This window comes from Lepisma saccharinum, chromosome 12, assembly GCF_977018435.1.
Source record: "Lepisma saccharinum chromosome 12, izLepSacc3.1, whole genome shotgun sequence".
In the NCBI taxonomy this organism is placed as follows: domain Eukaryota; kingdom Metazoa; phylum Arthropoda; class Insecta; order Zygentoma; family Lepismatidae; genus Lepisma; species Lepisma saccharinum.
This window is the reverse complement of record NC_139240.1, coordinates 26044611-26060461: the sequence shown is the minus strand read 5'-3', so window position 1 is coordinate 26060461 and position 15851 is coordinate 26044611.

Sequence of the window (15851 nt, the reverse complement as noted above, 5' to 3'; positions counted from 1 at the left end):
ATTTCTGAATGCACAACCTTGTTCTGATGGAGGCGAAGTATCAGAATGATACTTGCACAATCCTCCTTGAAACATATACAAATTTCTAAGCGAAGGACAGTTTGCACTTTGCAAATCTACAATATTATAAATATTGAACAAATCTTTGAGAAGTTTGGGTTTTTCTTCTCCCTTGCAATAGAAAGTTGAACCTTGACAGTTCAAATTTCTAATTACACTACGAACATAGTACACTTCACATCCCAGAGGAGTATCGTACGATAAAGCATGAATATTTTCTTTCACCCATTGGGATTCATTATTGTCTTTGAAATATTCTGGCACTTTTACAAGAGCATAATACACAGTATCCAAATTTGTAGAACTAACACACATCTCACGCAATATAAATTTATTATTGTACATAAAACCTTGCGCATCAATAATATATTGCGCCATTTTCACTTTAGATATTAACAAATATTGTTTCTTAACCACGAGCAAGCTCCGCTTCTCGTATAGGCGCTATAAGAGTTTTTACTAGTTCGAAATCATTTGAAATTTCACACAACACACTGTAAAAGTCTCTGTATCCTGTGGATTCCTCCTGTGCCTTCAAACCATCACCTACATCTTCATGATTATCAAGATAAAAATCGAAAATATGACTTGTATTGTCCGGATCCTGCAGATAACGCTGGATTCTCTCGCACATCCACTCTACACAATTCTGGCATTCATTCTCTCCGCATTCCTCTTGGCAAATGATAAAACAATCGGAGAGTTGAACTTCGTCTTTACCGCGCACATCCTCGCACTCGTAAAAATGTTTAATAACGCAATCGTGGGCTAGTTGGTTGCCTTCATTTGAATAACACCCCCAGCATGTAATGTACTTGTAAGGGGTATACTTTTTCAAAGCCTCCAGCACACATTCCATATCGATATAATCGAAGAAACATGGACATATAAGCACCAAATCACTCATCTCCCTGGGGTCCTGCTCAGCAACGTCCGTTTTCACTATTCGTTTCTTCCAATCGGGCTTTCAGTTCTTTGCAGAGTACTTCACATCTGCTTCTCAGAAAGAACCTGCAACAATAACAATACACATTGTTAGTGATATTTTCTAATATTTTTGTATAATATTTTTTAAAAAACATCGCAGTGACAAAAGAATGGGTGGAATTCAGAAAAAGAGAAAGTGACAGAACCTGGAACAATAACAATACATATTGTTAGTGTTATTTTCGAGTATTCTTTGTATAATCTTTTCAAAAATAATGCAAAACGCTTAAACTTTGTTTGCATGGCAGTTAAAAAACAACTTGAAATAAAGAATAGTACACAAAAAAAGATACTTACCAAGTTAAAAAGCCTTTAGTTGCACTGCAACAACTCAGTCACGCTAAAAAATCAGTACGACTTTCAAGCCAAACACTTGAGAACTCTCTTGGACCGCTTCGTCTTCCGCTCGATATTTATAGATTCTTAGACAAAAGGCCAGTCAATATAAATATTATTTTCATTACTCTTCTCTGATTGGTTGAATCATTTATTAAAAACCTTCTCTCATTGGTTAATATTTTCTAGCCTCTACCCAGGACCGTTCGAGCTCCTCAATTATACCAAATATGACTCACCACCGACGCCAAAATGGCCGGACGTGACGCCTTAGAATAGGCCGAAAATGTCTTTTGTACATTAATGGAAAAACCATTAATTCCAAGTTCCCACGTGTGCATAAAGCACCCTGACTCATATCCGGCAGAAACGCATATATAATATACAACAATAGTGTTAGAATAGTCCGAAAACGAACTCCATAATAGTGTCTTTTGTACCTTAATGGAAAAACCATTAATTCCAAACTCCAACGTCAGTATAAATCATCTGTGACTCATATCCGGCAGAAACGCATATATAATATACAACAATAGTGTTAGCTTAGGTCAAAAACGGCATACATAATAGTGTCTTTTGTGCACTAATGGAAAACCATTAATTTCAAACTCACACGTGTGCATGAGTCATCGGTGACTCATCTCCTCCTCCACCCCCGACACGTGGCGCTAGATTAATTAACAATAGCGTCACCCCTCAAAATGAATAAAAAAGCCATTAATGTCAATTAAAGGGTCTATTGTTTGGTACTATCTCCAGTGATATCTACTTGGGTGCATTTTATCCTATGTAATTGGGCTATCCCGCTTCGTTCTCTAACACGTTTCTTGTTATTAATACTCCCACATGCTTTATTAGTCAGTTGTGATGTTTCTATGTTGCTGCATTTAATATTATAAAACGTTTAAATTACAGTAAAATTCAGTGGCTCCGGATATACGACCCCCGTATCCATCATTACAATAAAACATGACATGGAATAAGGTTTTTCTTTCCCGACTGAACTTTCATCAAGGCTTATGCCCCCCCCTTTCCTAATCTGCGCACCCCATTGTTCTCCACCTGTAATAAACGCTTTCATTAATTAATGCGCCTGGTCAGGCAAAGGTAATTGTAAGTAACAGAACTATTGTGACGAAAGAAAGATAACGGCCGTTGATCTTTATAGAGACTGCCGCCCAGTGGCGTAGCGCAGTTCTCTGGGGCCCCCCTGCAAGTAAAATATCGGGGGCCCCCCAGTGAAAAAAAGAAACATCAAGATGATGCCAGAGTGGGACGGACACACAATAGATGGCACCCCCCCCCAGTTGTAAAATGAATTAACTTTAACTCTTCCTTTCCATTTTTTTGTCATCGACAGGCTATATATCAGTTTAGTAGTTTGTCGAAACTAAATCAGGATGGTCTGAATCTGTGATAAACAACTGGATGAAGAAATTATAAATATTTTCTCTTAGTTAAACGCAGTGGCACAACCAGGATTCTTTTTTTAAGGAGGGTGGAGGCTTCACACAGCCAACTATTTTGTTCGTGATCCTTTGTATTTTTCTTCGAAACTTTTTTTTAATGTAGGTTACATATAATACTGTTTGGGGAAATCGTTTAAAGGATATTAAACACTCCTTTTTTGAACTTAGAGGTGGATGTACCTTGTGCCAAAAACGCCATCTTCTAAGCTATGACAGACCAAGATTCAACGTAAAAGCCTTTCACATTACGCTTATAATACTAATAGTGAGTTATATACTCAAGCAAACTTATCATTTCAGTTATGGGCTTTGAACTGGACTTCTAAAATGTCGATGGTGACCTAACATCCAAAGGTAAATTGCAATCTGCTACGAAGAAATAGCAACGGACTCAAGTCTTGAGAGATAGAAAATTAAGCAGCGACTGGATTTTATTCACTGAAAATTTGTCACTAAATGAAATGCCGATTCGAGGGATTGGAGCACTTTTAGCACAGTACACGATGTATACCCTGCGTGGCGGAATTTGGGCTACTGGACCTAAGGGCAAAGGGAAAATTGCTCCTGGGCTCAACATCCTGAGTTTTTGAAGTAAAACATAGGAGGTGTGAATGGTATGGGAAATTTATCTCAGATCTTATTTCAATCTCGTACTGAGGCTTGGGGCCCCCCTTGAGAATATTTGGTGGGAAGTTACATTTTAAATATCACGTAACATAAAAAAGGTCATAAATTATCAAGTTTGTTTGTTTGTTTCGACCGGTTGAGCAATTGAATCTTTCTACTAGATTCACAACTACACTACACTACACTAATATTACGAAAACCACGTAGCTATAAAAGCATGAGATGAGAGAGGTTTCCTATCGATTGCCATCTATGAGCCAGTAACATAATTCTGAATTTCGGAGGAGGCCCATAATGTCAAGTTGCCCGCAGGGACGGCGACAGGGGTGGGCATGGGTGGGCAAGCGCCCACCCAAAAATTCCTGTGCCCACCCGATTGCCCACCCAATCAAATTCACTAAGTACATATACTTCGAGATATGTGAAGTGAATGTTGCAATAAATAAGTGTATTGTGGTGTTCATTACATGTATATTTTACTAATGAATATTATATTGCTAGAGATCTTGAAACAAGAAAACTGTGACCAATTTAATACTTCTATGACTAGAAGCAGCTAGTGAGCTTAGGAGGCGCAAAATTATGCAGGGTATGGTCAAAATAAGATCAGGATTCAGGGTGAGCTTCAGGGCTGCAACTCCGGGCCTTCACTGGGGAAGAAACTGCTTTGAAAAGTACCACATAAAGAAAAAATTAGGTAGTTTGGATGTGATGTAAAAATGTAGAAATACGTATAACTAACCAAACCGACTAAACCTACAGTTTAAAGTGGAGTCCGAACCAGTGTGCATTGTACTTCCACCAGGGGAGGGAGCAGTAGAAACCAGAACCTCTTCATTATAAGGCGACAACGTTATGCCATTGGAGAAAAAATGTACAGAAAGAACCCACAAGGAACGTGTCATTTTATCACCATAAAAGATGCGTTCATATAAGAGGGTGTATTGCCAGAGAAAAATATTTGAGACTTTTGGAAAACAACGTTATTGTTCACGAAGTTAGCTGCCTTGATCCAACAATGAAACAATATGAAATTGAAACTACCACCTCAACTTTCGAATTGGTATGAACTAATGGAACTCCACTTTTAGAAGAGCAAGTTGTTGCTGATTCGACTGATTTGTTCTATGTGAAGTCACTTTTGTGCTAATTTTGGCTAATGGCGACAATGAGGTCCAATGGTGATTAGATGAAAGTGACGAAAGGGAGGGGAGGGGGCCAAATACACACGACATTGAAAATACAACCCCCACACAAATTATTATTTTGACTGTGGTTCCAGGCGCCAGAGAATCGTTCGCTTGCAAGATTAAAGTTTCCAGGGTGTACTGCGCAGGATAGAGGTTGACATTTGAGCGCTTTCGAAAAGGTCAAGCCATACAACCCAAGTCGTCTGTGAAAAAAGAGATGAATTACCGGGTATAGTGATCAATTTCGATGAATTCCTTGTGTCCAAAATCACATTCTGCAAAATGTAAACTATTTGTTACCTCAGTGCATGTGTTCATCTAACCATACGTGTATCACTTCTCCCGCATGAGTAACAAAGACTTACTTCGGAAAACTAATAACAACTTAGCTAACAGATTTTTCAATGTTACTTGACTATTACTTTTGGGCGATATTTTGTCAAATTAGCCTTTCATAAGCCTGGGGATACTTTATCCAGGATGAATAAAATTGGCTTTTACGTGTCTGTTTACATTCCCAACAACACATTAATTTTAATCCAAATATCCAGTGGCGGCGATTAGGATGAGTGAGGGGGAATCACCCCCGCCACATTTTGCCACTTGTTGCACCCGCACTATGGCCTCTTAATGCTAAGACTTTTCTACCAAAAAAGTAAACTGTCCTTGCCCCCAAGTTGTTGGTACCCGATAGCCGTTACTGCAAACATTCAGATCCATTTGTCAGTTGTAATAACCTTGTTAGCTAAGAAAAGTGATCATTAACCCCCAATTTTCAGTCAAAAACTCATATGATGAAAATAATATGATCAGGAACACGCATTTAAAGTACAAAAAAGTAATTTAATTCTTCACCATTGTCTGCCATCACAATTTCTATCAGTGTCGCCTAATATATAAAGTGGAGTAGGTATGTACCTTGCATTTTTGTACTTGAAGGACAAAATGTGATGCAACCAATTCACATTGATTTCACTACATTGACATGAAGGAAAGAATGATTAGATGGTTGCACACACACAAATACTTCCTTGAAATAATTGTGTCCATCGGCAAGGGCGTATCCAGGGGTTCTGGGCCCCCAATTCCCTTCTTCTTTTTGAAAATGCTATGGAGATTCAGCATACTTTCCGATGAGACACTTGATGTGGCAGGGATAGAAAATTCTCGGTGTGTGCACGGTTTGTGGATTCCGAAAATAACATCCACTCATTTTTTTTTTTAGTTTTACACTGGGTAGTGGTATAACAGCTGAAACTGTTTTTGTACATTTCATATCTATTCACCATATTCCAAGTTATAAGGAACTATTTCGTAGATGTTCATGAAACCGTTATAAAATTACAAATAAAATATATTCACAAGCTTAGATATACTAATACGAAGAAAGAAATTCAGAGTTAAATTTCAAATGCATGTGTATAAAGTAATTCCAGAAGTACAGAGCTATATCTGAGTATTTAACTTTTTTTGCAGATAACGTTTACAATATTGAGGCGACAGAATAATTAGGAACTGTAGGTCCAAGAAAACAAAGGGCGTAGTGTATTGGTTAGAGTTCTTGAAAGCATTGCGGTCCCATGTTCGATCCTCCATACTAGATGTTCCTTAAAAAATAATCCCTTCCATTAAACAAGAGCATGGTAACATTATTTGTAAGAGCAGTATATAGTGGCTACATTGTTCTGCATATGGAATTTATAAGAAAAAAAATAAACAAATAAATGAATTGACACACGTTCAACGGGATATTTTTATATATAAGATCGTGAATTATGACACTCTAACGATAATTGTGTACTGCTTCAAAGACATTGACAAATGTTAATGAAATAACTATTTATATGTGTGGCAATTCAGGACATGCATATTTAACCCCTTTTCCCACTTGAGTTCAATGCAAGGATACCTCCGCAAATATCGAATGAAAAGTTCTGAAAAAGTGCAATTCTCCATTAAATGTTTTCGCCGAGTCGTACTACTTTCGTTTTCTTTGTTACAAACAATACTTGTTTGCACGTTACATGCAGAAGAGTTACATCTACATTTCGCATTGGTCAGCTCCTTCTACCTGCGTTAAGGAGCGGAAGCTTGTAGGGTAGTGGCTACCGTTCAGGATTGTCAATCTGATGGTCGTAGGTTCAAACCCTTCCGGTGGCAGAAAATTTTCGTAAGTTTTAGACATATCCCATTGTGTTCATTGTCCACGCCGTGTGAAACGGAATGATTCAGTTTGGAATTAACGATGGGGGAGGGGAAATATTGAATTACAAAATCTCAATTTCAACGAACCGAGAAGTGGAGAAAAATGGGATAATTCTTATAAATATTAAAAATTACGTTCATTTTTTTAGTGGTGTAATCGCAGGTAAATTCAAATATCTTACATGGAAGATTTTAATTTGCTCTGAACTCAGCCAAAAGGCATTTCGCACCGATGTAATATATTCTCCAATACATTTCAAAATGTTCTTGATTGTTTCATGTCGATAATTTGACCAATGCATCCATTCTTGACGCTCAGACGATATTTTCTGCAACTGCCTCTTCTCTCCAGTTCCTTCTCCTTCTTCTCTCCCCTCTTTCTGTTCTGCTTTTATCTCATATCGCCTTCCCTACTTTTCTCGCATCGTATCTCCATCCCACTCTTCTCCACTCCTCTTATCTCCTTTCCTGTCTTAGATTTCCGACTCCACTGCACTCTCTTTTTTCGATCTTCTCTTTTTCTCTCCTTTACTCTACTCTCCACTTCCCTCTGCTCGTCTCCTCCTATCCTCTCCTCTCGATTTCCTCCTCTTTTGTCTTCTTTGTTCTTTTTTTCCTCATCTCTCCTCGAATCTTTTTCCATTCTCCTCACTACATCTCCTCTCCTCGTCTATCCTATCTTTCTTCTCTCCTCTACTTTTCCTCTTCTCCTTTCGCTTTCTCTTTTTCCTCTCCTTTGTAACCTTTCGTTTCCTCTCACCTCTTTTCCTTACTGTAGACTCATCAGCGATGAAATACTAGAAAACCTAGTTTTTTCTTTCAGAAAGAATTTTGTCATTTGCGATATAATAGTGATATTTTTAATAATTTTATACAATAATACTTGTTTATATTTCTTTCGCGTATTTTATAAATATCTATTGTGCATGTGGCAACCCTGAAATTGAGCCTAACTCTGCACGCAACCCACCAACGGCTTGTGTAAATTGGGTTGCCTAGTTTAAAATGTCGTTGTCCTAAAACTTTTGAGAGACACTGTACAATAAGTGAAGTTTGTGTCTTTTTATAAATAATAAATGCAGAGGTGAAATACTAGAAACAAATATATTGATGATTGCATTATGTACCAGACAGTAAAAACAAACTATTTTTAGTGTGTGAAACTCGATTTCTAGAAAAACATGATTCACTCCTTTTGGTTAAATGTCTTCAACCTTGTCAGTCAAGTGGAGCTGTCTGAGTGAACCATCCCAAGCAAGTGATCTAGCCGCAATTGAAAAGTGGACTTCCTTTATTGTGAAAAGGTTCTCAGTTTTACTGTACAGTTGCCAAAGTATTTAAAACCCTCATCACAATTTAGCCTCTACTCTTTCTTAATCCAAGAGACGTCACAGAACTGCTTCAGAAACTTCGTGAAATATTTCGAACTGCTTCTGAAAAGTGTTAACAGATTCAATTCTGAAATTTGCTATCATCGTAAATGTAGATAACTATAATCGTATTATTATAGAGGGGGACACGCCAATGGCCTTGGACAAGACCATCTTAGAGAGGCTCAGGCCGCAGCGCTCAGTCCTGACGTCATCATCTGGAGGCGATCATCTTAACACTACAAGGAAGACAATATTTTATCGTAGAGAATTTAAGTTCATTTATTTTTCTTTTGGAAGGACTGGAAGCTCAGAGGAAGTTACATTTGAACATTTATCCTCACCGTAAATATAGTTAGAAGAGATAGAAGAAATATTAAATATTTACACCAACATTCTTCGTTCAAGAAGCAACTTTGGCCACCACAAAAAAATCCCTAATGTCACACAAATTCATGTTCAAAATCGTTCAAACTTCCTGGTGGAAATTTTTTAAATAATGCGTGTATTTGTGATATATTATCGGTAATATTTTTAAGTTTTACATAGAACTCGTTACAGTTTTTATATATATATAAAAAGTAAAAACAAATAGAATAAGTTAAACCCCGCATGTTACGTTCAGAGAAAATTCGCCGAGTTGCCTAATCAATTAATAAACTCACAGAATCATCGCTAGCACTTTCATTATTATTATTATTATTATTTCATTGTCTTTCCGTTCATGAAAAGACGACGATAGATAGCACTTTATTACAAACATCAATTATTTTTTCAACAATTAATAAGGCAAACAGCAAAGAAGTTTAGAGTGTGGAGAGTTTCCTTCTTTTGTGTCGGCCTTCAACAAAGTTATTTACTTTTTTACAATAATTATTTAACAAAGCATTTGTTGAGGACCACAAAATTATTCTCAAAACCTTTTCGCATTCGTGTCCATTATTGCAGCTCACCCACCACTTATCTTCATCTTCTCTCAACTTCACAAGACTGAGATTGAATGCCACTTCCCGCTGGTTTACTGCTTTCAAGAATTCCACTTCATATTCACGGCTTATCAGTTTTTTCACAACAACATAATTGATCAGCACAATATCAACAACCACCTCGGAAGGACACAACAATCCACCTCTATCCAAACTTTTTATAAAATCCAATGAATCGTTTCAAAGATATTGCATAGTCTTGTCCAAAACTAGAATGTTGCTGCAGTCATCACACGTCAATTTTTTTCTTGCAATGTAAGAGCAATAGCCTGCTAGGTACATCAAAATAGGAGGATCTCTCTTCGCTTCCATAATATCCGCAGCACAAATTTTCAAACTCTGAAACATAGCCAAGTCTGTAACTGCCAGGGTCAATTCAGATGTACCATGCTCGTCAATTTGATTTACAAAGATGTCACCATATTTTAGTGACTTCAGTTTCAACTTCATTCTGCTGGCAAGACGCAGTTTGTGTTCCGTCTCAAAAATATGATGGAGAAAGACGTTGTACTGCGCACCTGCCAACTGTCGGTATTGGCCAAATCTCGCTTCAAGTGTGTCTGATTGAAATTTTCCTGGCAAAAGGTATTGCATTCCTAACTCTTCTGTACAATATCTGGTTATTTCAATTAGCCCATGTGTGGTTATTTTCAGGGCACTGGAAGTTTCTCTAGTGAGTTTTCCTGACGAGATGTTCAAACTTTCCCACTTTTCCAACCAATCAAGGAATTTATGTAGGTACAAGAGTCTCTCATCTGAGGCTTCGTTTGTCTTAGGATACTGTAAAATGTTTCTTAACCTCGCACCTTTCCATGGAGACTTGACATTAACTACTTCCCACCAGTTTAAAACAATCTTAATGAACTCTGCAGTGTCTTCATAGTTCGGCAAATTGTGTTTTGGCCCTTGTTGCTTTAAACCTTCAATTATCATATGGTTGAAAACTTGAGCAACTAGTTTCACGTTTTGTCTTTCTAGGGAAGTTGGCCACAGAGATTTTAATGATAAATTATGAGCATATTTTAGGATATTATCACTTTCCATACTAAAGAGTGTTCTTAAAGTTGCGAATGATGCAACATGAATATCACACAGGTTTTCAAAATCTGGGTAAACAACACTCACATTTTCATTTTTCTGATTGATTCAGTTGTTTCTAATACACTTAAATAAGTGCACAGTGTCCACAAGATAAAACAAAGGCCTCTTCTTATCACATGGGTGAATATACACAAAGTTCTGTTTATGTTCAACATTAAACATGGACATAGATTTCCTATTTATCATGTTGTTATCTGAAACAACACATATAATCTTAATACCTAAATTTTCAAGTCCCAATATGACATTCTTAATTACGCAATGCAATGAATCAGCAGTTAAAGTTTTCATGGGTAATATATGTACAACTTCCTTGTACTTAGAGAGCACACTGTTAATCATAAATAGGTGAGCACTTTTTGCAGCTTCAGAACTATCATATGCAGTGCCAACAATTGTACCTCCCTTATAATCAGTGTAGGATTTGATATGAATTTCATCCAATATCAATGAGCAGTACAACTCATGGTCTTTAAGGTGAGCCACTTTCTCTTGCATATGCATTAGAAAATTGCCTTCACTTTGCTCTGCGATTGGACTTGCGTGGATATCTGAACATAATTTCTTCAAAGTATTTGGATGGGGTAAAATAAAATATCCTGAATCACGGATGAACCTATATGCACATGGAGACATAAAATTCAACAACGATGAGAAAACAATAATCTCAGAATCATGTCTCAGCCGTTCTTTACGAACATTTAACAGCCGTATCTGCGATTTTATAAAATGAAGCACTGACACTCTACTATCATGTACAGTCTCTTTTACATTGTCCAGAAGGATTTCAATGGCTTCCAAAACATCACTAATATTACATGCTGATTCTACACTGTCGAACATTTCCAGAAAATGTATTGCATCTTCAATAGCATGTGTAGTTGATACCTTACGTGAAAATCTCTTCTCATTAATTTCAACTCCACGATAAAACATTGACAAAGAAAGTGAGTCATTTACAACAACATACTTAACTGCATGGGGCTTTTCAGAGAGGTTGAGGGATAAGAAAATAATGCAACTTTTCTTTTGCAAAATATCCCACTGCAAAGAACGATAGATTTTGTTAATCTGATCCTTCAGTTCATTTAAAGTCGAAAATGTGTGAGTTGCGTCATACTCCTTTTTTGTCCCTATACTTCTTTTCTGGACATTCTCGTGCCTCTTCATATTGCGTTCCAGAAGACAGGTACGATGGACATCCAGGGAAAATTGGTGGGATTGCACCTGGACGGATCCGAGGTCTTGCCAAAGCAACCCTGAAGATTTTTCCTGTACGGTTATCCACATGCACAGTCTCCCATTCAATGTCCCCAGTCTTGAAATGTGCCTGGCACACCTAGAAATAGCATAATGAAAAATGGCATTATAACTGGGAACATAAAGGTAAAGCGGGAGCTTTAGAATGAAGTGAACTATTAGGTACTTGCTTTATACAAGCAGAACTTAAGATATAAGGGAATGCAAATCTTGCAGAAATTGTGACCGTTTTCGAAATATAGAAATACAAGTGTGTGGTTACCATGAAAATTTTCAGCAAATCATGACGTGAGGTTAAGAATGCCAGGAATTGGCAGTAAAAAGACCATAGGCGGGTATGACATTCATTTTCACCAGCATAGAATGAACAAACTGGTAAAGCTCTTACAATTTATTGACAATACACATGTACAGTATTTAGTTACTTAATCTGTCCTCAAGTAGACATGTAATACTTTTGTTGAAAGGAAAATAATATTCTCTCATTGAGGTCACCTGACATCAGAATCGACTCGGTGGCTGAGAGGTTAGCACAACTCACTACAACGCCAGGGGATCCGGGGTTCGAATCCGACCGGGGCACGGATGTTCTTTGTGAGTGCTACATCAATTTCATCATATCGTCATTCGTTCTCATCGTCGCAATTAACCAAAAATTGTAGAAAAGCGACGCTAAATAACAACAATGAAACATGACATCAGCAAGTCTCAGTACTAGTAGTTATACAATTTTTTTAAAATTTTGAACCAATACTTTTTACAAGACTGTTTAAGGATTCAGGTTACGGTTGGTACAGAGAAAAAAATATTTGCTTAGACTAACGAAAAAGGTTAGGTTGACAGTTTGGCGATTTATTTGTTTGCAATAACCAAACATCAGTAAAAATTTCTAAATAATTTTGTTTAGGAATACCAAAAATAACTGTCACATAAAAGTTTGTAGAGCCAAAATGATTTATACACATGCAAGTAAAGAATATGATTAAATATATTCAAGAAAAAGAAAGTTAAACGAAATGACTATGTTTGCTTATTCACATAGCTCGGTAAAAAGTATGTTTTTTTGTGTGAAAACGTTTATTTGAAACATAAACAATATATTCTTGTATAATTATACAAGAAAATATTCCAACAAATTGCTTGTTATTACAAATGTACTTTGTATTTCAATGCATAACCTAAATATCAACTTGCCTTCTATTATCTCCGATTAACCTAAAGAGGCAGATCAACGGGCTAAAAATAAGATTATAAATGTGCATATATTTCAATTTTGCTCAGTTCTATAGTTTTCTTTCCTTAAGCATACTTTGAAACTAAAAATTTGTATAGAATTCTCGATGACGAACATGTTATCGAAAAAGACTGCTTTGGTAGATGTAACAATATTTTATAACGTTGAACATTTCATTTTGCATCGATAAACAACTATGTAACGTTAACCAAATATAGTAATTGAAGTTAAATTTGGCATTTCTAAAGAAATTAGCTTGGTTAGATTTACCAATTCGATACTGGTGATCAAGAATGATTTGCAAGAAACAAGTAAAACTTGACCAAATCTGAAATTATGTTAGATGCCTATTTCGTGCACATTAAATCTTTACATTATGAACTAAACTATCTCTCGTTTATTTATAAGTATAAAGTCTGTGTTACTTACCCTGGAGTTCATCGTAGGGTCAAAATTACGTGGAATTGCCCTAATCCATTTCCGTCTTTCAGTAACATCTTGAGGAAATCTAAATACATTAGTCTTACTGTTCTCATCATAATTTCCTCTACAATTGAGAACACAACACTTATAGACCATATTCCTTGCACGCTCCCAATTCACTTATACTTCGTTGCAGTTCTTAAAATTGCATTGCAATTCCACATACGCTAAAAACGATCCAACATTGCTTCCAACAAATAAATCAAACATGGCGACTGTCTCGCCTACAGATGATGACGTCGCTCACGTGACTAGAACAAGCCATTCGGCTTTCTCCAGTTTGAGAAGGTGATGCCTTGGAGGATGGGCACCCCTGGCTGCAAGGTACCTTTATTAGGTATGCCGTTCCCGAGGTTTCGAAATTTTTTCCCATGATTCTGTGCACGCTATGACGTCATTAAGAGGACAGAATGGAACTTACTTCGTTAGCGTATACGGAAGCTTGAGATAATTTGGTCGATTATTTACTTATACACACCTTTTCTTGAATGCCGGTAGAATGAGAACAAATCACCCTGTTTGTGCTCTTGCCACGTGCAATAATAATATAAGAAAATCGCCTGGAATAAAGTAATCATCGCTTCGCAAAAAAGAAGTTGCTGCAGCAGGATTGATTCAATTTGCTCCTCCAAATTTCGGACTTACTCAGTAGTGCAACCACAGGGTGGGCAGGGGCATTGCCCCCCAACCTTCGACAGAAGTCAATTCTAGGAGGGGCAAACATTGATGGCCAAAGGCACCTGTAGGGGGCACAGTCGAGCAATTGCCCCCTTCTATTTCAAATTTTATACAAATAAAAATACATTTCGTAAAATGTTCTTGCTCGCTTCGCTTGCAGTGCCTGCTTTTCTCAGTCTCGTCAAGTTCAGAGCCGTAGCTAGGAGGCGGCGGGAGTCGGCCATGGGCGCCAAATAATCTAAATTTTTAAAAAAAAGTTGTGAAAGAGAGAATGCCTTGGCGCCATGTGATATTATTTGTTCCCTATTAAATCAATATTATTTGCAAAAATTGGATCTAAAAATTTTCTTTCTCGCTTCGCTCGCAATATAATTGTTTTCTGTAATGTGATGTATTTAAATAATATGTTTTGCATATATGTAATGAATAAACTTTGAATACGTACATAATTTAGTGTTAGCATCTTGCATATGTATTTTCTCATTTTACGTCGCTCCATGTTGCATATGTGTAAAACATATGAAAGTTATACATGTTATATGTACAAAAAAATATCTTCGGCATGCATTTGTCATTCATTTTCTGCCATTCAAAAATACAGTTTGTGTGCTTGTTTTCAATTATTAGCTAATGTAAAATTTCTGGTGTTGAAAAAAAGAATGAAATTGTTTGTTCCAAAGAAATGCTTTAGCATGAAAACTTCATGAAAACTGTTTTGAGGTTCACCAGGGGTCTAAGAAATTAGTATTTTGGGGGCCGGAACGTGATGCTAACACCACCTTCATAAATGGCCGGGATTGTGAATCATAATTCCTATTCATTCATGGCATGTTACAACGCGCAGAAGGTACTTTTGCTTTTAAAACTTAGTGCAAATTTAGTCCACACCGTGGCCGTTCGGTCTAAGACGTCATGCTTTGGGCTCTGGCTACGGAACGCGCAGGTTCGAGTCTCCTAGGGGAGGCGCAACAACTTTCCTTCTGAGGTTTCGGACTGCGTATGGGACCGGTGGCCACCCACCATTGGGAGGAAATTGGAGAGCTACGAATGAGTAGCGTAATCCGGTCATGGAAACTTACAAAAATGACTGGGGGGGGTCGTCGTGCTGACCACACGCCACCTCGTAACAGGTTGGATGATCTCCCGCCTCGGCAGGTCGAAGTGAGGCCGGCAGTCGATAGGTAGGACTTAGCCCTGTATTAGTACACATTTGAATATATGCCGCGAGAATACACATTATGAAATTTGTTTGACTCAACTCAAACATACTGCAGTGTAGATTTAATAGCCGGCATCCGTGGCAGAGTGGTTAGCACATCGCGCTACGACGCCAAGGATCCCAGGTTCGAATCCCGGCCTGGGTATGGATGTTTGTGAGTGTCCATTCATCAATTTCATCATCATGAGTCATCCCCATCTTCGCAATTAGCCAAAAGTGAAGTAAAATAAACCAAATAAAAAAAAACTAGATTTAATATTTCATATTTGTGTTGCTTCATTGAATTGGCGTTTTAAGTCCGCTTTTTGCACAGAAAGGCTAATTGGGACTGGACCTACAGTTTAAAGTTGGATCCAAACCACTATGTGCCTACACCGAGTATCGAACCCGGGATCCCTTGACTACAAGGCGACGGCGCTGCCACCAGGCCAACGGGGAAGACATATTTATGTTGCTTCACAAGACTTATTTTCTCATTGAGCACTGTATTATTAGTAAAACACATTTTATGTGTGTGTTGGATATGGTATGAGATTTAATTAGGAAAAGCGATGGATAATGTAATATTTATACAAAGTAAATTAATGTATTATGTTCTTACAACAAATGTAACTATTACAGAATAGGAAGCCAGTGCCGAAATTAG